Source organism: Eubalaena glacialis, chromosome 1 (genome assembly GCF_028564815.1).
Source record: "Eubalaena glacialis isolate mEubGla1 chromosome 1, mEubGla1.1.hap2.+ XY, whole genome shotgun sequence".
Lineage (NCBI taxonomy): Eukaryota > Metazoa > Chordata > Mammalia > Artiodactyla > Balaenidae > Eubalaena > Eubalaena glacialis.
Window position 1 is genome coordinate 143902628 of NC_083716.1, and position 24600 is coordinate 143927227.

Here is a 24600-nt window from a genome sequence, read left to right on the forward strand (position 1 = left end):
TTTATTCTTCTGCCAGACAACAGGGAAGACACAGCCGGCTAACGCCTCAAGAACTGGGCACCCCTCCTTGAGAATCAGGGAAGATTTTATACGTGGGGCTCTCGCAGTCCGGGGTATAGGATGAGGATCAAAGTAGTGAAGGTCTTGCATTTCTCCTTTCCTTTGCATTATTTCAAAACAGTCATAGCTGGCATCAGGCTGCCCGGTAATTGGGGTCCGGCAGTCTGGTAATTGCGTCCGTTTGCCTCTGGTTTATCGACCGGTGACCTTGTTTCTGAAATGCAAAAATTATAGGGGGTGACTTGTTATGAAGGGCGTATAGAATGTAAGTGCTGGACATAATAAGGTTAGGGAGTGAGAGGCAGGGGATGTAACTCACACAGAGTTAGGGGTGATGGGTGCCGAATGTAAATTACATAGCGTCAGGGAGTGAGGTTAGCTTTGTAAAGTACACATCTAGTTACTACAAATTAGTGACAAAGTAAAACAAGGAGTGATTAACTCTTTCAGGCCAGATTATGTTTCTTCTCTAGCCTATTCGCTGTTCCCTTTGTTTTCCTTGTTCTCAGGGGAGGGAAAACTTCATTTCTATTTTTGCTGCAACAAGACTCTGGAGGAGGAGATGACAGTCAGTGGGGCACAAGGAGAGTGGGAGCCTGGGAGGCCCCAGTGTTACCGAACCAAACTTGGGTCCGCTTGCCCGAGTGCAGTAAAGCCAGTCTACTGACACCGGGTGTGGTGAAGGGAAGTGCAGCTTTAATTGTAAAAGTGCCAATACAAGGAGAACAGGCGGCTTGTGCTCTAAATCCCCGAACTCCCTGAAGGATTTCAGCAAAGGAATTTTAAAGTCCAAGTGATGGAGGGGGGTCGCAGGGTATGTGATCAGCTGGTGCACAATTCTCTGGTTGATGGTGAGGTAACAGGCGGTTAACACTCTAAATTCTTAGGCACCAGAAGTTCCGGGGCTACCTGTTCATGATCATCAGGTAGTTAATTTCTTCCGTTTGGTGGTGGTTTCGGCATCTGTAAAACAACTCAGGAAGCGTGCATCAGATGCTGTTATCCAGGTACTTCAGAGAGGAGCTCCAGCAGAGGATGTGGGGGAGGGGTCTGTCCTGGGAAGGCCCCGTAGGGTCCTGCTCGGTTACACCCGGTGCCTGGGCTCAGCAACCTGGGAAGGTGGGGCTGCTCCTGGGTGTGGGGACCTGCAGGATCCTGGTCCCCTGAGGGCCCTGTTAGCCCCCAAGGTGAGATGGGGATGCAGTGACTGGACAGAGGCGTCTGGCCTGGGAGAGGGGTCCAGGCTGGAAATGTCATGGGACTCATCGCAGGGAGGGAGAGGAAAGGCCAATGGGGGCAGGTAGGTCACAGCAGACTATGTGCAGGTGATTGCGGTCCTGTTGGAAGCAACTCAGAGCCAGAAAGCAGTGGCCGTCAGGGACTCAGCTCCATTCTCTTGTTCCTTTGTAAAACCGCTGTGTCAGAGTTTGAGACACCGCCAGGAGACGTCTGGGCCCAGTGTTGCCATGGCTTCATCAAAGGGGCCCAGGGGGAACACAGAACCACTGCAGGCCCTGCCCATGTCCGCACTGGGAATGAATCCCGTCGGGGCTCCTGGGCTCACAGACTTGAGGGAACCTCTGTCCTCAGGACTGGTCTTCCTCCTTCCTCTCACCTGCTGGTCAGGAGCCCAGGCAGCCCCATCCTGGCTCCACCCCCAGGGCCTGGATTCTGGGACAGCTTAGGGGTAAGCAAGACCCTCATGTTCCTTTATCTGCCTGGGGGTGAGAATGTCTTAAACGCTGCAATTGACTGATGATGGAGGGCTGAGTGTTTCCAGCAGGTATGGGTGGAAAGATGGGGTGTGAAGTTCCTGTGTCTGCAGGGTCTTCCCAGCGTGAAGATCTGTGTGTTTCCCCCGGCCAGTCAGCATCCTCCCAGGAAGCCCAGATCCAGGTTTACGAGGGCAGAGGCTCTCCCCTTGCTTATCTGTAACTTCCCATTCCCACAATGAGGAGCTTGGCTCCCACCATCTGCCATTTATGTATGCATTGCTCCTTTCCAGGTTACATGTGCAGAGGTTTCAGAGTTGTTAGCTACTACACCCTGGAAAGAACTTCGTAAAATAAAGCCCACTGTTTATATACGGTCCATTTTACCTTTAGTCTACAGATTCCATTCATTTCCAAAGGTAACTTAGGTCAGCACCTTTTATCCCATCCCCTACAGTGAGTTGTTTCCATATATTTCTAATACAGTTAGACTCTGTCACATTATGTATTCCATCCTGCCACACGCCTACATTCTAAATAACTAAATTTGAATAGATTATGATTGGCCCCTTGGGCTATACACATCTGTGGGCTTAGACAAATGCATAGTGACAGGTATCCATCCTAGAATGTCACATGGAATACTTCAAACCCCCCACCCCATGATCTGCTTATCATCTATGGAGCTTTGCCTTTCCCAGAACGTCACCAATGGGGTCATACTGTGTGCAGCCTCCTCGGCCTGGATGCTTTCACTTAGCAGTATATACTGAGGATTTATCCATGTCTTTCCATAGGCTGCTGGTGCATTCCTTTCTGCTGAGTAGTATTCCACTGCATGTGTATGGGCGGAAAAACAATTTCCCCTCTACCTTTTCAGGTTCTTGGTTGAGGCCACCCTGCCCCTGTAATAAAAGACAGATTACCAGGAGAAAAGCAGAAGTTTAATTACATGTATACCTTCTGAATACAGGGGGGATAGCAAGGAAAACTGAGTCACTCCCTGAAATGACCAAAACCATCCCCTTAAATACCTCTTCAGCTAAAAACAGAAGAAATATGCTGGGGAAGGGGGGAAGACCACTTATGGCAGGTTATCATGCAAAGCACAGTAAACAAGGGTATGATTGTTTGCACATTTAAGTCAGGACTTCTCCATTGAAAAGAGTTACTTAAGATTTAATTATCCTTCTATTTTTGGTGCAAAGAGGGACATACCCTTATAAATGGCGACTTCTGTATTGTAAATGTCTTTCATAAAACAGCAATCTCAGTTTTCTGAGATTTTTTTTTGAATATATTATTTTATTTTTGGCTGCATTGGGTCTTCGTTGCTGCGTGCAGGCTTTTCTCTGGTTGTGGCGAGCAGGGGCTACTTTTCTTTGCAGTGCGTGGGCTTCTCATTGTGGCTTTTCTTGTCACGGAGCACAGGCTCTAGGTGGGCAGGCTTCAGTAGTTGTGGCACACGGGGTCAGTAGTTGTGGCTCGTGGGCTCTAGAGCGCAGGCTCAGTAGTTGTGGAGCATGGGCTTTGTTGCTCTGCGGCGTGTGGGATCTTCCCGGGCCAGGGCTCGAACCCGTGTCCCCTGCATTGGCAGGCAGACTCTTAACCACTGAGCCACCAGAGAAGCCCCCTTTTTTTTTTTAAAGCAGACCAATAATCCTTATGCCAGAGAGACATATTTTGGGGTTGCATATTCTACTCACTTTGACATGGATCTACCCCAATTTGCTTATACATTCATCTTTTGAAGGATATCCTGATTTCTTCAAGTTTTTAGCCATTATGAAAGTGCTGCTGTGCATAATTGCATCCTTGTTTGCATTTGGACATAGATTTTCAAAGCAGTTGCCTGAATACTGGAAGCATGATTGTTGGATCCCAACGTGAGACTTGTTTAGCTTTGGAAAAAACTGCCAAATTGTCTTACAAAGTGGCTGCACATGCCTCCCCCCAGCTATGAGGGAGAGCTCCTTTTGTTCCTCACCCTCTAGCAATTGGTATTGTCATATTTTTGGAGTTTAGCAGTGCTAATAGGTGTGCTGTGATATCTCATGATTTTAATTTGTAATTCCCTAATGGTATATGATGTTGAGCTTGTTTCTGTATGATTTTTACCATCTGTATATCTTTTTTTGGCGGGATGTCTGTTCACATCATGCTGTTCACGTTCATGCTGAGAGGAGCCCTGTCTCCTCAGGACCCACTGAGGCTTTGGCTTCTGGGACACGCGGGTTGCGTCCACGCTGACGGCCGGGCTTCAGGACAAGCTGGGGTCGAGTCCACACTAACAGAGGCCAAGTCTCCTCAGGATCCCCTGAGGCTTCAGCTTTGGGACACTGTGGGGTCCAGTTCATGCTGAGAGGAGCCTGGTCTCCTCAGGACCTGCCGGGAGGTGACGCCACTGCGGGAAAAGGTGAGGAAATGTGGGGAGAAGGTTCCTGTGCATGGCTGACCGCTGAGGGTGTCTGTCTTCAGAGGACCCAGGAGAGGAAGGGCTTGATGTGGAAAACTGGGTTTTGGGCCGCTTTTGTGTGTGGTGTAGACAGAGTGCAGTGTTGTTCTTTGGCGTGTGGAGTCTGGTTTTCCCAGCACCATTTATTGAGGGGACTGTCCCTTCCCTGGTGTATGTTCTTGGCTCCTTTCTTGTGAATTAACTGATCACATACCTGTAGGTTGATTCCTGGGCTCTCTGCTCTGTTCCTCTGGTCTGTGCGCCTGTTTTTGTGCCAATTCCACACTTTTTTGGGACTGTAGCTTCGTAATGAAGTGTGAAGTCAGGGAGCGAGATGCCTCCAGCCCGTTCTCCTTCCTCAGGGTGGCTTTGGCTCTTCTGGGTCCTTTGTGGTTCCACACACATCTTAAGATTGTTTGCTCTGTTTCTATGGAAAATGTCGTTGGACTTTTGGTAGGGATTGTGTTGAATGTGTACATTAATTTGGCTAGAATGCATATTTTTTAAAATTAAGAAAAAAATTTTGGGCCACACCATGTGGCATGCAGGATGCGGGATCTTAGTTCCCCAGCCAGGGATCGAACCCACGCCCCCTGAAGTGGGAGCACAGAGTCCCAACCCCTGGACGGCCAGGAAAGTCCCACCTTAGAATGCATATTTTCACAATATTCTTTTTACCCATGAGCACGGGGTATCTTTCCATTTATTTTTGTCTGTTCAGTTTCCTTTATCAGTGTCTTCCAGTTTTCAGTGTGCAGGTCCTTCACGTCCTTGGTTAAATTTACTCCTAGTTGTCTTTTTGGATGCAATTGTAAGTGGGATTTTTTTTAAAAAATTCTTTTTCTGATGGTTCATTATCAGTGTATAGAATCACAAATGATTTTTGTGCATTGATTTTTCTTTTTTTTGTATCCTGCAGCTTTACTGAATTCATTTTTTAGGTGTAACAGTTTTTTGGTGGTTGAATGTTGAAAACTAGAATTCAGAAATCCCACTGTTTCAACTACATCTAGGTCATCCACAGCACCCAAGACATAGTGGCTCCCAATGTAATCTTCCAATGGTGCCTCTTGTAGTATGTGGACTCCTACAAGGGTGATTGGCATCACCTCTGTGGGTGAGCTGGATCCGGGTAGAGCTTGGCCTCTATAACAAAGTTTGATGTCTATATTTCTGGCGTGGTATGACATGGTTGTTTTGATAAGTACTTTATTTTCTAGTAAATTTCAAGTGTATAAAAAACTTCAAATAGCAGTATCAAGTTTTCCACATTCACAAAATACTCCAGTTTGTTTTACCCTGTGAGAGTGGGAGGGCCACTCTCCCAGGGAACCAGCACATAACCCCAAAATGAGGAATAATTATGGTTTCCACATTATAATCCTATCCCCAGACCTGCTTCAACTTTCACCAGCTGCCCCAGCTTTGTGGAAATGTATTTTCCATTCGAATCCAGTTTTCTTTTCTTGGAACCATCACTGGGGCTTTTCCTCACTTTAAAAACCTTGCTGGACTTAAAGTGTACAAGATGAGCATGATCTGGGTGGTTTTTCTGTGTGGCTTCTTTCACTTAGGATGTTTGCAGTGTTTATCCACATTGTAACATTGATCATTATTTCATTCATTTTTTCCATCGTGATTAAAAACACATAACATTTACCATTTAAACCATTTTTTAAAGCTTTTTTAAAATTTTATTTTATTTTTTATTTTTTGGCTGTGTCGTGTCTTTGTTGCTGTGTGCAGGCTTTCTCTAGTTGCGGCGAGCGGGGGCTACTCTTCATTGCTGTGTGCAGGCTTCTCATTGCGGTGGCTTCTCTTGTTGCGGAGCACGGGCTCTAGGCACATGGGCTTCAGTAGTTGTGGCTCGCAGGCTCTAGAACGCAGGCTCAGTAGTTGTGGCACACGGGCTTAGTTGCTCCACGGCATGCGGGATCTTCCAGGACCAGCGCTTGAACCCATGTCCCCTGCATTGGCAGGCGGATTCTTAACCACTGTGCCACGAGGGAAGCCCCATTTAAACCATTTTTAAGTATACAGTTCTATGGCATTAACTACATTCACATTGTTGTAAAAATATCCTCATCATCCATCTCCAGATATTTTCCCCATGTGAAACCGTAGGCATTAAACACTAACTCACCTCAACCCCTGGCAACCTTATTCTACTTTGTCTTTGAATTTGACTTATCTGGATACCTCATACTCGTGGAATCATAGAGCGTTTGTCCTTTTTGTGTCTGGCTTGTTTCACTTAGCATAATGACTTCAAGGTTCATCCACATTGTAGCATGTGTGAGAATTACCTTAGTTTTAAAGGTTGAATCATATTCCATTGTGTATATACTACACTGTACTTATCCATTCATCTGTTGAAGGATGTGTTGTGTTGCTTCCACCTTTTGGCTGGAAATTGTGAATAATGTTGCTATGAATATGGGGTACAGATATCTGTTCCAGTCCTTGCTTTCTAATATTTTGGGTGTACACCCTGGAGCGGAATCAAGGGATCATACATTTTCCATGTTTTTGAGGAGCCACCATACAGTATGCCACAGCGGCTGTATAATTTTACTTTATTCTTTTATATGACAGAATAATGCAGCTTATGGATCTACCTTATTTTGCTTATCCGTTTACCTGCTGATGGACATTTAAATCTTTTCTACCTTGGGCTATTGTGAACAGTGCTGCTATGAATAATTGGTGAACAAGTTTTTGTTTGAACACCTGTTTTCCATATTTTGGGTGTATATCTAGGAGTGGAGTTGTTGAACCACATGGTAATTATATTTTTGAGTAAATGCTAAAGTTTTGTACACATAGACTACACCATTGTACATCTCCACAAGTAACTTTTAAGGGTTCTAATTTCTCTACATTGTTGCCAACATTTGTTATTTTTATTTATATATTTAAAAATTTGTTTAAAAATTTATTCTAGTGTGTGTGAAGGGGCATCACACTGTGGCTTTAATTTGCATTTTCATCATGACTACTGATGTTTGACATCTTTTCGTGTCCTTGTTGACCATTTGTATGTCTTGCCTGGAGAGCAGTCCATGCAAGTCATTTGTCTGTTTCAAAAGTTTTATTGTTTGTCTTTTTGTTGATGAGTTGTAAAAGTCCTGGGTATATTCTCGGTAAAGAGTCTTATCAGATATATAATGTGCCAATATTATCTTCCATTCTGTGGGCTGTCTTTTTACTTTCTGGAGAGCCTCTTTTGTTGCACAAAGGTTTGTAATTTTGAGGAAATCCAATTTATCTATTTTTTTCTTTCATTTCTTATGCTTTACTGTCAAATCTAAGAAACCATTGCTAAATTCATGGTCAGGAAGATTTAATTCCTTGGTTTATTTGAGAGTCCATACAGTCATCCCTCGGTACCCACTAGGCCAGGCTTTAGGCCTGGGGTCGAGTCAGTGTGAGGGTTCAGGGGTCACGGTTTAGGGTTATGGGTCATTGTTGGAGAGTCATGGTAGAGGGTTGTGTTTAAAGGGTCAGGGCCGAGGATTAGAGTTTAGGGGTCAGGGGTCTGGGGCTAGGGTTGTTAGGGGGTTAAGGTTAGAGGTTAGGGTTCTTAGGGTAAAGGTTAGAGTTAGGTTTAAGCACAATTGGCCCTCATTGCCCTCCCCTCTCTTTCTCTCTGAAGCCTCCAGAATGGATAGGACTTGCCCAGGGTCAAACAAGAGTCAGGGAGCTGAGGTCAATAACTGTTTTTCTGGCCTCCCTTCCCTCAGTCCTGGGCTCTGAAAGAAGAATGAAATGTCTGTTCTTGTCTCGGACTGTTTCTTATCCAACTCAACCTCTGTCAAGGATTGGAGAGGGTGTCAGAAGTCATGCATGGTTTCCTTCTGCCCTCCTACCTGGGAAGGGTGATGCTGGCCCTACTCTGCCTGGGCAGCCCCAGCTTCCAGCACAGCCCAGACAGGAGGGCACTCAGTGGACATGTGTGGATTTATACAGGACTGGGTGCAGTGACCTGCCAGCCCCCAGATGCTGCCTTCTTAAGGGCTGGTGGGGCCTTCCTGGCACTGGAGGCATCCTTTGTCCCATCTGAGTGGGCATGAATAGATGATCAAGCCTCAGGCAGGACAGCCCTTGACCTCTGACTATCCAAGCAGGCATCTGTGGTCCTCTAGCTCAGTCCAGCCTGGGCATTGTCAGGCCCTCATGTATAGTTACGGAGCTGACCATGATGCTGGGCAATTCAACAGCTACCTGGGCAGTGTAGACATTCCTTTGAGAAGTTTCAACTACCAACATGCATGTGGTTGAGAAAAAGGCCTCCCGCTCACAGCCTCATAGGCTGCCAAGAGAAGTAATAATCCTCTAAACATTGGAGTGTGTCCCTGACACAACAACCATACAGCAGACCATGGCCCTGCAATCCTTTGTCCTTTCAGTCGTTAGAAGCTTTTGACATTCATATTCATTAAGAATCGAAGATATGGGAGCACCTGGACCTCCCAATGGGAGGTTCACACTGAGACTGCATTGTCTTGGAGAGCCATATGCATCCATGTGGCCTCTGGAAAGCCTGCCAATTATGGGTTCCATGGCATGGAATAATTCTTGCGCCTCCCATTACTTCATTGCACAAGAGTTTCCTTACCACCCTAGCATTTGGTTTCTTCACTTAGTAAAGGAGAGAGAAGAACCTGGAAAAGGAGCAGTATTGTTGTTCAGGGATGGGTAATTAATATGGCCAGGGAGATGGCATAACTCAAGGGCTCCCGCCTCTCAGGGGCAGGAATGAGGTCTGTGTGTCTTCTGAGGGCACATGGGCTGTTCTGGGCCAGCCTCTGAGATGTGAGGACCTGATGCCCAAGGAAAGAGACTTGAGTTTACCACCACCAACGATCCTGACTTCTCAGTAAGTGAAAGAACTTCTTGCAGTCTTGGGAGGACAGTAAGAGCACTGGATGAGTAGCTGCAGCGCCTGACCCTGAGTGAACCCCTTTCTTCCTTTTGTGTCAGATTCTGTGCTGTGCCGTGAGCTGTCATTGACTTAGAATCGGTTGCTTTCTGCCAGCCAGCATCTGTTCTCAGGCCCAAGTGCCTCGGCTTTCCTTTGCGAATTACATCTCACCTGCTTCCAGTCCAAACAGTTGCAGAAGGATGAGCCCATGTTCCACCCAGCTCGAAGATGGGTTTACAGCCCACATCTAGCCAGTCCCACTTTCCATCTTCTGGTGATGGGTCGAGGATGAGAATGCTACCCAAGCCAGATCAAAGGCATTTAAAACCATGACTTTCTTGGAATCCAAGGAAAGGAGAAACTCTTTCTCGGAAAATGGATGGTGAGTGGTTGTCAGCCTAGAATTGCTGTTGGCCCAAGGGCAGAGAGAGAGCCTGTGCCTGTGAATGGGGTCCCCCAAAGGCACTGAGCAGGACAAAGGTTTGGAGAGAAGCAAGGTCACACTGAGATAGTGTGAGCCACTGGACCTGCCAGGTCCAAACCCATTCTTCAACTTGTCACTTGCAAGTATTAATTTATTTCTACCCTTACAATAAATACTAATTTATTTTACTTCAGTAAGTGTGTCCAGTTGCTGGGAAAAGAAAAAGTCCTGGTTGATACATCTGAATCAATAATCCCTGATCCTTCCTCAGGTGTCCTCACTGGGTAGGCGTGGCTGGGGAGATGAAGACACTGGGTGGGGTCAGATACTAGGGGAGCTGCCAAACAGCTCTGTCCCTGTTCCTTCCCTGTCCCGGGAGAGGGAAACCCTGGAACAGTGATAGGATAACCAGTATGGGGAAGAGGTTCCTCAGTGATTAATTGGTCTTTTTGTATTTTCCTTAATTTAGGGTTCATTTTGGTAATGTGTTTTTACAAAGAAATCCCCCTTTTCCTCTAGATTTCCAGTTTGTTACAGTGGGTTTCTCTTATTTGACTTTTAATCTTTCCTGTCTAATTTTCTACAGAATCATGACAAATAATGAACAAATATTGATACTTTATTATTAAGTGAAGTCCCTATTCATGTTCCCTTTATTATACCTTTCCTTGTTCCAGGATCTCAGAGGACATGGGGTCATCATGTCTGTTTAGTCTCTTCTGGGCTTCGACAGTTGCTCAGACTCTCCTTGTCTCCATGACCTTGACAGTGTGGAGGAGGACTGGTCAGGTATTTTGTAGACTGCCGGGCACTGGGATTTGCTTGGTGGTTTTGTCGTGGTTAGACTTGGCTTTGAAAAAGCAGATCACAGAGGGGAAGTGCTTCCTCTTCACTGTATATCAAAAGGACAGGCTCTTAAGGAAACTTCTCCCTTATATTCTTAACTTTGGTCACCTAGCTGAAGTAGTGTTTGTCAAGTGTTCCCACAGTGAGGTTAATTTTTTCCCCATGTCCATCCTGTGTGTCTTATTTAGGAGGAAGTCATAATGCAGAACCCACACCTGAGGAGAGAGGGGTTAGCTTCACATCCTTGATGGACAGCTGAGTGGCTATATACATTGTTTAGACGTTTTCTGCATAGGATATTTCTATTTAACACCATTCAGCAAAAACTGTGTAATTTATTTTTACCAGTTTGGACACGTGAATAATTACTGTAAACTTTTGGTTATAATCCAGCACTACATTATTAGACTGCTTAGTTCATTCTTGCTTTGGCTGTTGAGAGCTTTTTCCATTTGCTCCTGTTTTTATTTTACATAATTTTTCTTTTGTGGGTTTTTTAAATTTTTGGTACTTCTTTACTTTCTGATATTTTAAGATTATCCTGCTTCATATATTTACTGTCTCAGACCTAGCGTCAGCCCTTTCTTCAAAGAGCCCTTGTTCCTTTTATTAGAGAATGGTATTAAAAACTTACACATGGGAGCTAAATATGCTCAGCTGACAGTGCATGGAAATGTATGCATGTATCCCAGCCTATGCATATACACATAATTATAAAGATTTCCATGTGGAACTCTGTGTATCTCTATTAGGCTAAAGATAGTTTATACTGATATCTCCAACCTGATCTGTTATGACATGGATATTGTAACCTTCTCTCTTTGTTTGTCTGTGACTTCCCACTCAGTGGTCAGAAACCCGGCTTCTACCATTTGTCGTTTATTAAATTAACTGCTTGTTCCATTCGATTACTGACATAGTAGTTTCAGTACTGTTAGCTACTACCCCTCATGGGAAAGAACATAGAGTCCACTGTGTATGTACGGCATATTTTGCCTTTGGCCTACAGAGTCCGCTCATTTCCAAAGTTAACTTAGGTCAGCCCATTTTGTCCCACCACCAACTGTGAGTTTTTTCATACATTTCTGAATCAGTTAGATTCTTTGTTACATTCTGTATTCCAGTCTTTGACACTCCCATATCCTAAGTAGCTAAGTTTGAATAGATTGTAAATTACTTGTTGGGTTGTAAAAATCTGTGGGTGTAGACAAATGCATAGTGACAGGTATTCACCACTAAACTATCATATGGACTATTTCAACCACATATTCCATACACTGTTTACCATGTCAGCTTTGCCTTTTCTAGAATGTCATATAAATGAGGTCATACAGTGTGTAGCACTTCAGGCTGGATTCTTTCACTTAGCAATGTAAGTATTAGATGCATCTATTTTTTTTTTTTTTGCACAGGTTGATGGTCCATTCCTTTATATCTCTGAATACTATTGCATTGCAGGTATATGAGAGACAAAATAATTTTCCCTCTACCCTCCTATGTTCTTTATTGAGATCTCCCTTGTAATGAAAAGGAGACGAACTGGAGAAAAAAATCGGAAGTTTAATATGTACCATGCATACCTCCTGTATACTTGAAAGACACCCAGGAAAACTGAGTCACTCCCTGAAATGGCCCAAGCCATTACCTTAAATGCTATCTTCTGCTGAGAACAAAAGAAAGATGTTAGGGAATGGAGGAAGCCATTTAAGGGAGGTTATTAGGCAAAGCACAGTAAACAAGGGTATGGTTGTTACACAGATTTACAACCAGGCCTGTTTCATTCACAAGCTTTTTTTTTTTTTTAAACATTTACTTATTTGGCTGCACTGGGTCTTAGTTGAGGCCTGTGGAATCTTTAGCTGCGGCATGCGGGCTCTTAGTTGCAGCATGCGGGATCTAGTTCCCTGACCAGGTATTGAACCCTGGGCCCCTGCATTGGGAGCATGGAGTCTTAACCACTGGACCAGCAGGGAAGTCCCAACAAGCTTTTCTTTTTTTTTTTTTTTTTTTTTTTTTTTTTTTTTTTAAATGGTATATCTTTCTCTCTCATCTGCCTGCAGTATTCTTTAATTCCTCAAATGCATTTTTTTTTTTTTTACTTTATGGCTGTGTTGGGTCTTCGTTTCTGTGTGAAGGCCTTCTCCAGTTGTGGCAAGCGGGGGCCACTCTTCATCACAGTGCGCGGGCCTCTCACTATCGCGGCCTCTCTTGCTGCGGAGCACAGGCTCCAGACGCGCAGGCTCAGCAGTTGTGGCTCACGGGCCCAGTTGCTCCGCGGCATGTGGGATCCTCCCAGACCAGGGCTCAAACCCGTGTCCCCTGCATTGGCAGGCAGATTCTCAACCACTGCGCCACCAGGGAAGCCCCCCAACAAGCTTTTCTTGATATTTAGTCATCATTCAATTCCTGGTCCAGAGAGGGACATACCCTTACAAACGGAGATATCCTTAATAAATGTAAATTTACCTCCTAAAAGGGCATTTTCTACTTGGCTTTGAAAGATTCTCCTGGGTCTGCTGTTTCTTAAGTTAATCAGTGCAAAATAATCCTTTTGTCAAATGGGCATATTTTGGGGTGGTGTATTCTGCTCCCCTTGACATGTATGTGCCCTAATTTGCTTATGAATTCATCTTCAGAAGGACACCTGATATCTTTAAGTTTTTAGCCATTATGAATAGAGCTGCTGTGCATTACTTGATGCTAGTTTCGGTTTGAACACAGTTTTTCTAAGCAGTTGTCTAAATACAAGAGGTACACTTCTTGGATCCTAAGGTGAGACATTTTAGATTTGGAAAAAACTGCCAAACTGTCTTTCAAAGTTGGTTGTACATGCATTCCACCAGCATCTTGAGTATATTCTTGTATGCTTATTTACTGCCTGTTTATCTTCTTGGGCCAGGTGTGTGTTTCAATCTTTACCAAATTTTAATGGCATTGTTGGCATAATTTGAGTGCAAATCCTTTATCAGATATGTGTTCTGGAAATAGTTTCTTGCAGTTTGTGGTTTGTCTTCCGGTTTTCTGAATAAGGTCACCAGACCCAAGGTCATGTAGATTGTCTTTTTTTTTTTTTTTCTAGGATTTTTATAGTTTGGTAATTTAAATTTATCTATGGGCAATTTTGAGTGAATTTTGGTTTAAGTTGTAAAGTTTGTGTCTACATTCATTTCATTACATATGGTTTGTAATGAATTGTTCCTTAACCATCTTTTGAGAAGATACAGTGAGATACATGGCTCCACTTCAATTTGGATTTCCAAACTTAGTATATACAGCAGAACTGCATCCTGGATGAGCCTCTGGGTTTGTGAGTGCGGCACTCCCGGCACTTTTCTGACGTCCCACAGGGGGGCGCCGAACCCACCTGTCTGACCCTGGGGGCACAGGTGCACCCTGCCCACAGACTTTGCTCTGTGACAAGCAGACAGGAGCTTTGTCTCCTGTCAGGGCTTAGGTTTCTGGACCATGAGGCATTGTCCACACTGACAGGAGCTGGGTTTTCTCAGGAACCACTGGTGAGGAGACTCCACAAGAGGAAAAAATGAGCAAGTGTGGAGAATCTTCCTGTGCAGCTGACTGCTGGGTGGGTGGGGTGCATCTTCAGGGGACTCAGGAGAGAAAGGGTTTAATGTGGAATACTGTGCGCTTTTAGTTAGTTTTATGTGCAGTGTAGATGGTGACCAGTGTCGCTCTTTGGTGTCTGGTGTCTAGTTTTCCTGGCACTGTTTGTTGATGGCTTTGGGTAGAATAAACATTTTAATAATAGTAATTTTTCTGATGCATGAGCATGGAATATTGTTTTCTATTGTGTCTTCAATGTCTATATCAATGCTTGATAGTTTTCTGAGTATAGGTCTTTCATGTCCTTGGTTAAATTTATTCCTATACAGTTTGTTCTTTTTGATGGAATTGTAAATGGGATTGTTTTCTTAATTTTTCTTGCTGGTGGTTCATCATTAGTGTATAGAAACAAAACTGATTTGTGTATATTGATTCCATATTTTGCAACTTTACTAAATTTATTTTTTAACATATTTTTTGAAGTAATGTGAAAAACTGTAATACTAAAATCTCACTCTTTCTACTGCATCCCAGGTAATCCACAGGACCCAAGACATGGTAGCTACTAATATACTCTTCCCACGGTGCCTCTTAATACCATGTAGACTCCTACAAGGGAAAGAAGTATCACAACTTTGGTTGAATCTGGTCTGGGTAAGTCTTGGCCTCTATAACAAAATTTGATGGCTGTCTTATCTGATTTTTTGGCATGGTACTGACATGGTTGTCTAGAAAAGTAATTTACTTTCCAGTAATTTAAAATGTACCGAAAAGTTTCAATAATGGCAAAAAGTACTCACATTTGCCACTTCACACAAAATGCTCAGTGTGTTTTACCCAAGGAACCAGCACATAACCCCTAAAGGAGGAAATCCTGATGTCCACATTATAATTTAATACTCAGCCGCACTTCAGCTTTCACCTGCTGTCCCAACTGTATGAAAATGTCTTTTTCCATCCTGATCCAGTTTTCTTTTTCTGGAACCATTACTGAGTTTTCCCCTCATTTGGACAACCTTGATGGATTTGAAGCAGACAAGATGAGTATGGGATCTAGGTGGCCTTTTCTGTATGGCTTTTTTCACTAAGAATGTTTTTAATGTTCATTTTTGTAAAAAATATCAGCGCTACACTTTTTTTTCATTGTCATTAAAAATACAAAACATGACTTTAACATTTAATTCACTTTACGTATACAGTTTTGTGGTATTAACTACCTTCATATAGTTGCACAAACAAGTTAACTAACATGTGTACCTCCTGTGTGCATGGGAGATACCCAGGAAATTGAGTAACACCCTGAAATGGCCCAAGACATCACCTTAAATACCGTCTTCAACTAAAAGGAAAAAAAAGGAAAGCTATAGTTGTTTCTGTCTACATTCATTTGATTGCATATGGTTTCCAATTGATTGTTGTATAACTAGTTGTGGAGAAGTCATGGGATAGTTGGCTTCATTTCAGTTTGAATTTCCAAATTTAGCGGATTCTGCAGGCTTGATACAAGGTTTACAAACTTGATATTGGATCAGGACATCCCATGGTGTAACTGGTATTAATGGTTTGCTCAACAATTAAAGTTCTGTGTGATATGAGTTCAGCCTGGAGTAATCCAGGTTAGTTTCTATCTGTTATACATTTGTCCCAGGATGAAAGGACAAGAGACATAAGGCCTACTTTATAAAAGTGCCTTCAAACTAATTGATATTGAAGTATAGTTGACCTACAATGTTGTGTTAATTTCTGCTGTACAGCAAAGTGATTCATATATACATATACATACATATATACATATTGTTTTTCATATTCTTTTCCATTATGGTTTATTACAGGGTATTGAATATAGTTCCCTGTGCTGTACAGTAAGACCTTGTTTATCCATCCTATATATAATAGTTTGCAACTACTAATCCCAAACTCCCAATCCATCCCTCCCCCCTGTCTTCCCCTTGACAACCACAAGTCTGTTTTCTATATTTGTGAGTCTGTTTTTGTTCTGTAGATAGGTTCATTTGGGTCTCATTTTATAACCCACATATAAGTGATATCATACGGTATTTGTCGTTCTCTGTCTGACTTCTCTTTGTATGATAATCTCTAGGTCCATCCATGTAGCTGCAAATGGCATTATTTCATTCTGTTTTATGGCTGAGTAATATTCCATTGTATATATGTACCATATCTTCTATATCCATTCATCTGTTGAGGGACATTCAGGTTGCTTCCATGTCTTGGCTATTGTGAATAGTGCTGCTGTGAATGCTGGGGTGCATGTATCTTTTCGAATTATAGTTTTGTCTGGATATGTGCCCAGGAGTGGGATTGCTGGTTCACATGGTAATTCTATTTTTAGTTTTTGAGGAGGCTCCGTACTGTTTTCCATAGTGGCTGCATCAATTTACATTCCCACCAGTAGTGTAGGAGGGTTCCCTTTTCTCCACACCCCCTCCAGCATTTATTTATAGACATTTTAATGATGGCCATTCTGACCACTATAAGGTGATAACTCACTGTAGTTTTGATTTGCATTCTCTAATAATTAGCAATGTGGAGCATCTTTTCACGTGCCTATTGGCTATCTGTATGTCGTCTTTGGAGAAATGTCTATTTAGACCTTCTGCCTATTTTTTGATTTTTTTCTTTTTTGAGTTGTATGAGCTGTTTGTATATTTTAGAATTAGACCCTTGTTGGTCTCATCATTTGCATGTATTTTCTCCCAAACAGTTAGCACAGGTTCTGGAACGACTGGATACCCACATGCAGAAGAATAAAGTTGGACCCTTACCTCCCCCCACCCCGTATACAAAATCAACGCAAAATGGACCAAAGGCCAAGATGTAAGAACCAAAATTATAAAGCTCGTAGATGAAAACATGAGAGTAAATCTTCATGACCTTGGATGTGGTCATGATTTCTTAGATCTGCTACCAAAAGCAAAAGTAGCAAAAGACAAAGTAGATGAATTGGACTTCCTCAAAATGAAAAACAGTTGTGTATAAAAGGAGTAAGGAATAAGATAATCCACCATCCAAAATGGCACAAGATGTTTGCAAACCATGTATCTGATAAAGGACTGTAGCCCACCAGCCAAGCCCCCGGTGGTCCAGTGGAGTGTCTGTGCGGCCCCTCCCATCCTAGGTGATAAGGGGATCTCAGGCCCCACAGCACCTGAGGGGTGGACACTGGTCATCCTCCGCACCCTCAAGGAGTGAGTGCTGGATGGTCTTGAGCCCAGATGCACTCCCATTACTGCCCTCAAAGGCTGCAGGCTTCAGCATGCCTCCAGAAGGACACAGAGTATTTGCAAGTCTTTGAGAACCGTCTTCACTTTTCTGAAAAGGGCATCTTATTATTTCACAGCATGACCATTTTCAATCTGGCTCCCAGGGGTGCCCTCCCACCTTCTTTATTTCTCTGAGAGTGGCCATGGTGGTTTGGCTGTCCCCAATCCCCACATCAGGTGACAAGGCCAGTGGGGTCGGCTCCTGGTGGTCCTTAGGTTCGTTGGAGATTAACCCAGACTCTCAGCCTGAGATTGAACATGGATGCCCCTGCTTCTCCCCATCACCGATTCTCATCTCCTCCGCTATCTCTCTTCCTCTTGCTTTTCAGTCTCAGATTTACCTGATGGTCACCACTCACAGTTCCTGCAGAGCCCAGAGATTTCTCCTTGAAGGAAAGGTTCTGGAAAATCAGAGGGATAAATAAAGAATGCAGCTGATTCCCGCCTTGTGCTGATGCCCAAGAGGGTGAGGAGAGTGAGTGTTTTCTCATTAGAATTTTAAATCCTCCAAGTAATAGATCATTGTGGGGGGGCCATCCTGTGTCTTCCTGCTCATTCTAATAATGTCATTCCTGAGTTTTAATGTGGTAAATAATTTAAATCATAAATATGCTGAGGGGGAGATCCATTTAAAGAATGTTAGAGGTAACTCCAAGGGATTTACAACAAACAAGGACACAGAACCCTGTGTCCAGACACTGGCTGAGAGATTCCTACCCTGAGCCGCAGTCCCCTGGAGGGCGGAGTGGCCATGACTCTCCTCCCGCAGGTGAGCCTACACAGGCACATCCCACGTGGGACCACTGCATTGCAGAATCTTAGAGTGGCCAATGGCAGGCAGCTGGCTAGAGATGCGGACAAGAGAAGACTGCCCAGCAGCCTGGGACAACCCCAGGGTGAGGCCTTAGGAAGGGCCAGCGTCAGAGCCTCAGAGATGACTTGAAGAGAGTTCAGGCTGTTAGGGACATCGTCAGAGATGTACTTAGGGACATATTCAGGGCCTTAGTTATGGACAGGATCAGGGCATTATTTACTGAGAGCTTAGACTATAAGGGACAGCGTCAGGGCCTAAGTTAGGGACAGTGTCAGTGCTTCAGTTAGAGGTAACGTGAGAGCCTTAGACACAGTTCAGGCTGTTACTTAGGGATATCTTCAGGGCCTTCGAGCCAGCATCATGGCCATAATTAGAACCAGTGTCAGGGCGTTAGTCAGGGCCAAAACTAGGGTGTTAGTTAGGGAAAGAGTCAGGTCATTAGTTACAGACAGTGTCAGGGTTTTAGGTAGGGACAGCGGCAAGTCCTTAGTTAAGAAGAGTGTCAGGGGCTCACTTAGGGGCAGCGTCAGGATGTTAGTTAGGGAGAGTCAGGACATTAGAATGTCAGATTCTGAGGTAGAGACAGCATCAGGGCCTTAGTTAGGGACAGCGTCAGAGACTTACCTAGGGACATATTCAGGGCCTTAGTTATGGACAGGATCAGGGTGATACTGAGGAATACCTAAGTGTATTAGGGACGTCTTCAGGGCCTCAATTAGGGATAGCATCAGAGTGTTAGTTAGGGAAAGAGTCCGGCCATTATTATAGATAGTGTCAGTGCCTTAGGTAGAGAGAGCATCAGGGCCTTAGTTAAGGACAGCGTCAGAGACTTACTTAGGGACATTCAGGGCCTTAGTTATGGACAGGATCAGGGCGTTATTGAGAGATACATGAGGCTATTAAGGACAACATCAGGGTGTTAGGGAAAGAGTCGGCCATTACTATAGACAGTGTCAGTGCCTCAGGTAGAGACATCATCACAGCCTTAGTTAGGAAGAGGGTCAAGGCCTTGGTGAGGGACAGGGTCAGGCCAACAGTGAGGGAAATCTAAGGCTATTAGGGACATCGTCAAGGCCTTAGATTGGGTCAGCATCAGGGCTGTAGTGTCGACCAGTGTCAGGGCATTAATGAGGGACAAAATTAGGGTGTTAGTTAGGGAAAGAGTCAGGTCATTAGTTACAGACAGTTTTAGGGCCTCAGGTAGAATCGGCATCAAGGCCTTAGTTAGGAAGAGCATCAGGGCCTCAGTTAGGTTCAGCATCAGGGCCTTAGTTAGGGACAGTGTCAGGGCTTACTTAGGGACAGTTTCAGGACCTTGGTTAGAGATGGGTCAGGATATTAGCTCAGGATAGTGTCAGGACTTTAGTTACGGCCGGCAGCAGGGCCTATGTTAGGGACAGCTTCCGGGCCTTAGTTAGAGACAGTGTCAGGGCCTTAGTTAGGACTACTCAGGGCCTTAGTTAGGGACAGTTTTAGGGCTTCAGGTAGGATAACAGGCAGGACTTTAGCTACGGGCAGGGTTAGTTTAAGGTCTATGGATAGTGTCAGGAAATGACCTAGGGTTAGTGTCAAGACCTTAGTTCCTGAGAGTGTCAGAGCCTTATTTAGGACCAGCGTCAGGGCTTCAGGCAGGGACAGGGTCAGAGCCTGACTTAGGGAGAGTGACAGGGCCAGAGTGAGGCCTAGCGTCATGCTCTTAGCTAGGGACAGTGTCGGCATGACTTAGGAGCAGCACCAGGGCCTTTGTAGGAGCAGCATTCAAGTCTTGGTTAAAGACATGATCAGGGCCTGAGTTAGGCAGAGCGTCAGGGCCTCATTTAGGGGCAGCTTCAGGGTCTGTCTTAGGGACAGCCTCAGGGCTTCACTTAGGGACAGCGTCAGGGCTGACTTAGAGACAGTGTCAGGACCTTGGTTAGAGATGGGTCAGGATATTAGCTCAGGATACTGTTAGGACTTTAGTTACGGCTGGCAGCAGGGCCTATATTAGGGACAGCTTCCGGGCTTTAGTTAGAGACAGTGTCAGGGCTTTAGTTAGGACTACTCAGGGCCTTGGTTAGGGACAGCATTAAGGCTTTAGTTAGGATAAGAGACTGGATATTACCTAGGGAAAGAGTCAGGTTACGGGCTAGGGATAGTGTCAGGAAATGAGCTAGGTATAGTGTGAAGACCTTAGTTACTGGGAGCATAAGGGCCTTATTCAGGACCAGTGTCAGTGCTTGATGTAGGGACAGCGTCGGAGGCTGACTAAAGTACACAGACAGGGTCTATGTGAGGCCTATCGTTAGGGCCTGAGTTAGGGACAGTATCGGGCATGATGTAGCAGCAGCATCGGGGCTTCTGTAGGATCACCAACAGGGTGTGTGTTAAAGACATTATCTGGGCCTCTGTTAGGACAGCCTCAGGGCCTCACTTAGTGACAGCGTCAGGGCTTGCTTAGGGACAGTGTCAGGAGTTTGGAAAGACATAGTTGAGGATATTAGCTCAGGAAAGTGTCTGGACTTTAGATATTGATGGCAGCCCGGCCTTAGTTAGGGACAGTGTCAGGGCCTGAGTTAGGACTAGCACCAGGGCCTTTGTTAGCTACAGTGTCAGGGCCAGAGTTAAGTACATAGTCAGGCCATGAGTTAGGATGAGCATCCAGGCTTTAGTCAGGGACAGTGTCATTGCCTCGGGACAATTTTCATGTTCTTAGTTAGGCACAGCATCAGGGCTTTAGTTAGCAGAAGAGGCAAGACATGAGCTAGGCACAGCGTTAGGTTAAGGTCTAGGGCTAGTGCCAGGAAATGACCTAGGGATAGTGTCAAGACCGGAGTTACTGAGAGTATCAGGGCCTCATTTAGGAGCAGCGTCAGGGCCTCAGCTAGGGACACCATCTGAGCCTGACTAAGGCAGAGCGACAGGGCCTGAGTGAGGCCTCCAGTGAGTGCCTTAGCTAGGGACAGTGCCAGGGTATGACTTAGGAGCAGCAACGGGGCCTTTGAAGGATCAGCATTAGTGTCTTAGTTAAGGACATGATCAGGGCCTGAGTTGGCACAGCTTCAGGGACTCAGTTAGAGAGTGCATCAGAGCTTCACTTAGGGAGAGGAAGAGGGCTTACATAGGGACAGTTGCAAGATCTTGTTAAAGCGATGGGTAAGAATATTAGCTCAGGAAAGTGTTAGGGTTAGGCTTAGGGTTAGGGTTAGGGATAGGGGTTAGGGGTTAAGGGTTAGGGTTAAAGTTAAGGTAAGGCATAGGGTGTAGGTTAGGGTTAGGATTAGGGTTAGTTTTAGGGTTAGGGCTCAGTTTAGGGTATGGGTTAGGATTAGCATACGTGTTAGGGTTAGGGTATGGGTTAGGGTTAGGGTACGCGTTAGGGTTAGGGTATTTATTAAACCTATCCCACTCTCTACATACCACTTAGCACGTAAAGGAATATTATTTGGGGTCCAGCCATAGACAAGGTTTTAGACACTAGGATAAGATAAGGAACACACACATTATAAAGAAATCACATTACGATTCTCTTCTTAACCTGTTCCTTAAAACACTAGTGCTTAGGAAATCTATTGGAAGCAGAAGCAGTCAAGGGTAACTTAGGGTTAGGGTTAGGCTTAGGGTTAGGGTTAGGGTACAGCTTAGGGTTCGGGTTAGGGTACGGGTTAGTGTACGGCGTAGGGTATGGGTTATGGTTAGGGTTAGGGTTAGTTTTAGGGTTAGGGCTCGGTTTAGGGTGCGGGCAAGGATTCGGGTACGTGTTAGGGTTAGGGTATGGGTTTGGGTTAGGGTACGCATCAGGGATAGGGTATTTATTAAACATACCCCACTCTCTAGATACCACTGAGCACGTAAAGGAATATTATTTGGGGTCCAGCCATGGAGAAGATTTTAGACACTAGGATAAGATAAGGAACACACACATTATAAAGAAATCACATTAGGATTCTCTTTTTAACTGTTCCTTAAAACACTAGGGCTTAGGAAATCTATTGGAGGCAGAAGCAGTCAAGGGTAGCTTAGGGTTAGGGTTAGGGTTAGGGTATGGCTTAGGGTACAGCTTAGGGTACGGCTTAGGGTATGGCTTAGGGTTAGTGTTAGGGTTAGTTTTAGGGTTAGGGCTGGGTTTAGGTTACGGGTTAGGATTAGGGTACTTGTTAGGGATAGTGTATGGGTTAGAGTTAGGGTACGCGTTAGGGTACGGGTTAGGCTACGGCGTAGGGTATGAGTGAGGGTTATGCTGAGGTTTAGTTTTTGGGTTAGGGCTCGTTTTAGGGGATGGGTTAGGATTAGCGTACGTGATAGGGTTAGGGTATGGGTTAGGGTTAGGGTACGCGTTAGGATTAGGGTATTTATTAAACCTATCCCACTCTCTAGATACCACTTAGCGTGTAACGGAATATTATTTGGGGTCCAGCCATGGAGAAGATTTTAGACACGAGGATAAGATAAGGAACACACACATTATAAAGAAATCACATTAGGATTCTCTTTTTAACCTGTTCCTTAAAACACTAGTGCTTAGGAAATCTATTGGAGGCAGAAGCAGTCAAGGGTAGCTTATGGTTAGGGGTAGGGTTAGGGTTAGGTTTAGGATACGGGTAAGGGTACGGGTTAGGGTACGGCGTAGGGTATGGGTTAGGGTTAGGGTTATGGTTACGGTACGGCTTAGGGTACGGGTTAGGGTACGGCGAAGTGTATGGATTAGGGTTAGGCTTAGGGGTAGTTTTAGTGTTAGGGCTCGGTTTAGGGTACGGGTTAGGATTAGGGTACATGTTAGGGTTAGTGTATGGGTTAGGGTTAGGGTACGCCTTAGGGTTAGCGTATTTATTAAACCTATCCCACTGTCTAGATACCGCTGAAAACGTAAAGGAATATTATTTGGGGTCCAGCCATGGAGAAGATTATAGACACTAGGATAAGATAAGGAACACACACATTATAACGAAATCAAATTAGGATTCTCTTTTTAACCTGTTCTTTAAAACACTAGTGCTTAGGAAATCAATTGGAGACAAAAGCAGTTAAGCGTAGCTTAGGGTGAGGGTTAGGGTTAGGGTTAGGTTACGGATTAAGGTACGGGTTAGGGTACGGGATAGGGTACGGCATAGAGTATGGGTTAGGATTAGGGTCAGTTTTAGTGTTAGTGCTCAGTTTAGGGTACGGGTTAGGATTAGGGTACGTGTTAGGGTTAGGGTATGGGTTAGGGTTAGGGTACGCGTTAGGGTTAGGGTATTTATTAAACGTATCCCAATCTCTAGATACCACTTAACAGTTAAGGAATATTATTTGGGGTCCAGCCATGGAGAAGATTTTAGACACTAGGATAAGATAAGGAACACACACATTATAAAGAAATCACATTAGGATTCTCTTTTTAACCTGTTCCTTAAAACACTAATGCTTAGGAAATCAATTGGAGGCAGAAGCAGTCAAGGGTAGCTTAGGGTGAGGGTTAGGGTTAGGGTTAGGGTTAGGGTACGGGTTAGGGTACGGGTTAGGGTATGGCGTAAGGTATGGCTTAAGGTTAGGGATAGGCTTAGTTTTAGGGTTAGGGCTCGGTTTAGGGTACGGGTTAGGATTAGGGTACGTGTTAGGGTTAGTGTATGGGTAGGGTTAGGGTACGCGTTAGGGTTAGGTTATTTATTAAACCTATCCCACTCTCTAGATACCACTTAGCACGTAAAGGAATATTATTCGTGGTCCAACCATGGAGAAGATTTTAGACACTACGATAATTTAAGGAACACACACATTATAAAGAAATCACATTAGGATTCTCTTTTTAACTTGTTCCTTAAAACACTAGGGCTTAGAAAATCTATTGGAGGCAGAAGAAGTCAAGGGTAGCTTAGGGTCAGGGTTAGGGTTAGGTTTAGGTTTAGGGAATGGCTTAGGGTACGGGTTAGGGTACGGCGTAGGGTATGTGTTGGGGTTAGGGTTAGGGTTAGTTTTATGGTTAGGGCTCGGTTTAGGGTACAGGTTAGTATTAGTTTACGTGTTAGGGTTAAGGTATGGGTTAGGGTTAGGGTACGCCTTAGGGTTAGGGTATTTATTAAACCTATCCCACTCTCTAGATACCACTTAGTACGTAAAGGAATATTATTTGGGGTCCAGCCATGGAGAGTATTTTAGACACTAGGATAAGATAAGGGACACACACATTATAAAAAATCACATTAGGATTCTCTTTTTAACCTGTTCCTTAAAACACTAGTGCTTAGGAAATCTATTGCAGGCAGAAGCAGTCAAGGGTAGCTTAGGGTTAGGGTTAGGGTACCGCTTAGGGTACGGGTTAGGGTACGGGTTAGGCTACGGCATAGGGTATGAGTTAGGGTTAGGGTTAGGTTTAGTTTTTGGGTTAGGGCTCGTTTTAGGGGATGGGTTAGGATTAGCATACGTGTTAGTGTTAGGGTATGGGTTAGAGTTAGGGTACGTGTTAGGGTTAGGGTATTTATTAAACCTATCCCACTCTCTACATACCACTTAGCGTGTAACGTTATATTATTTGGGGTCCAGCCATGGAGAAGATTTTAGACACTAG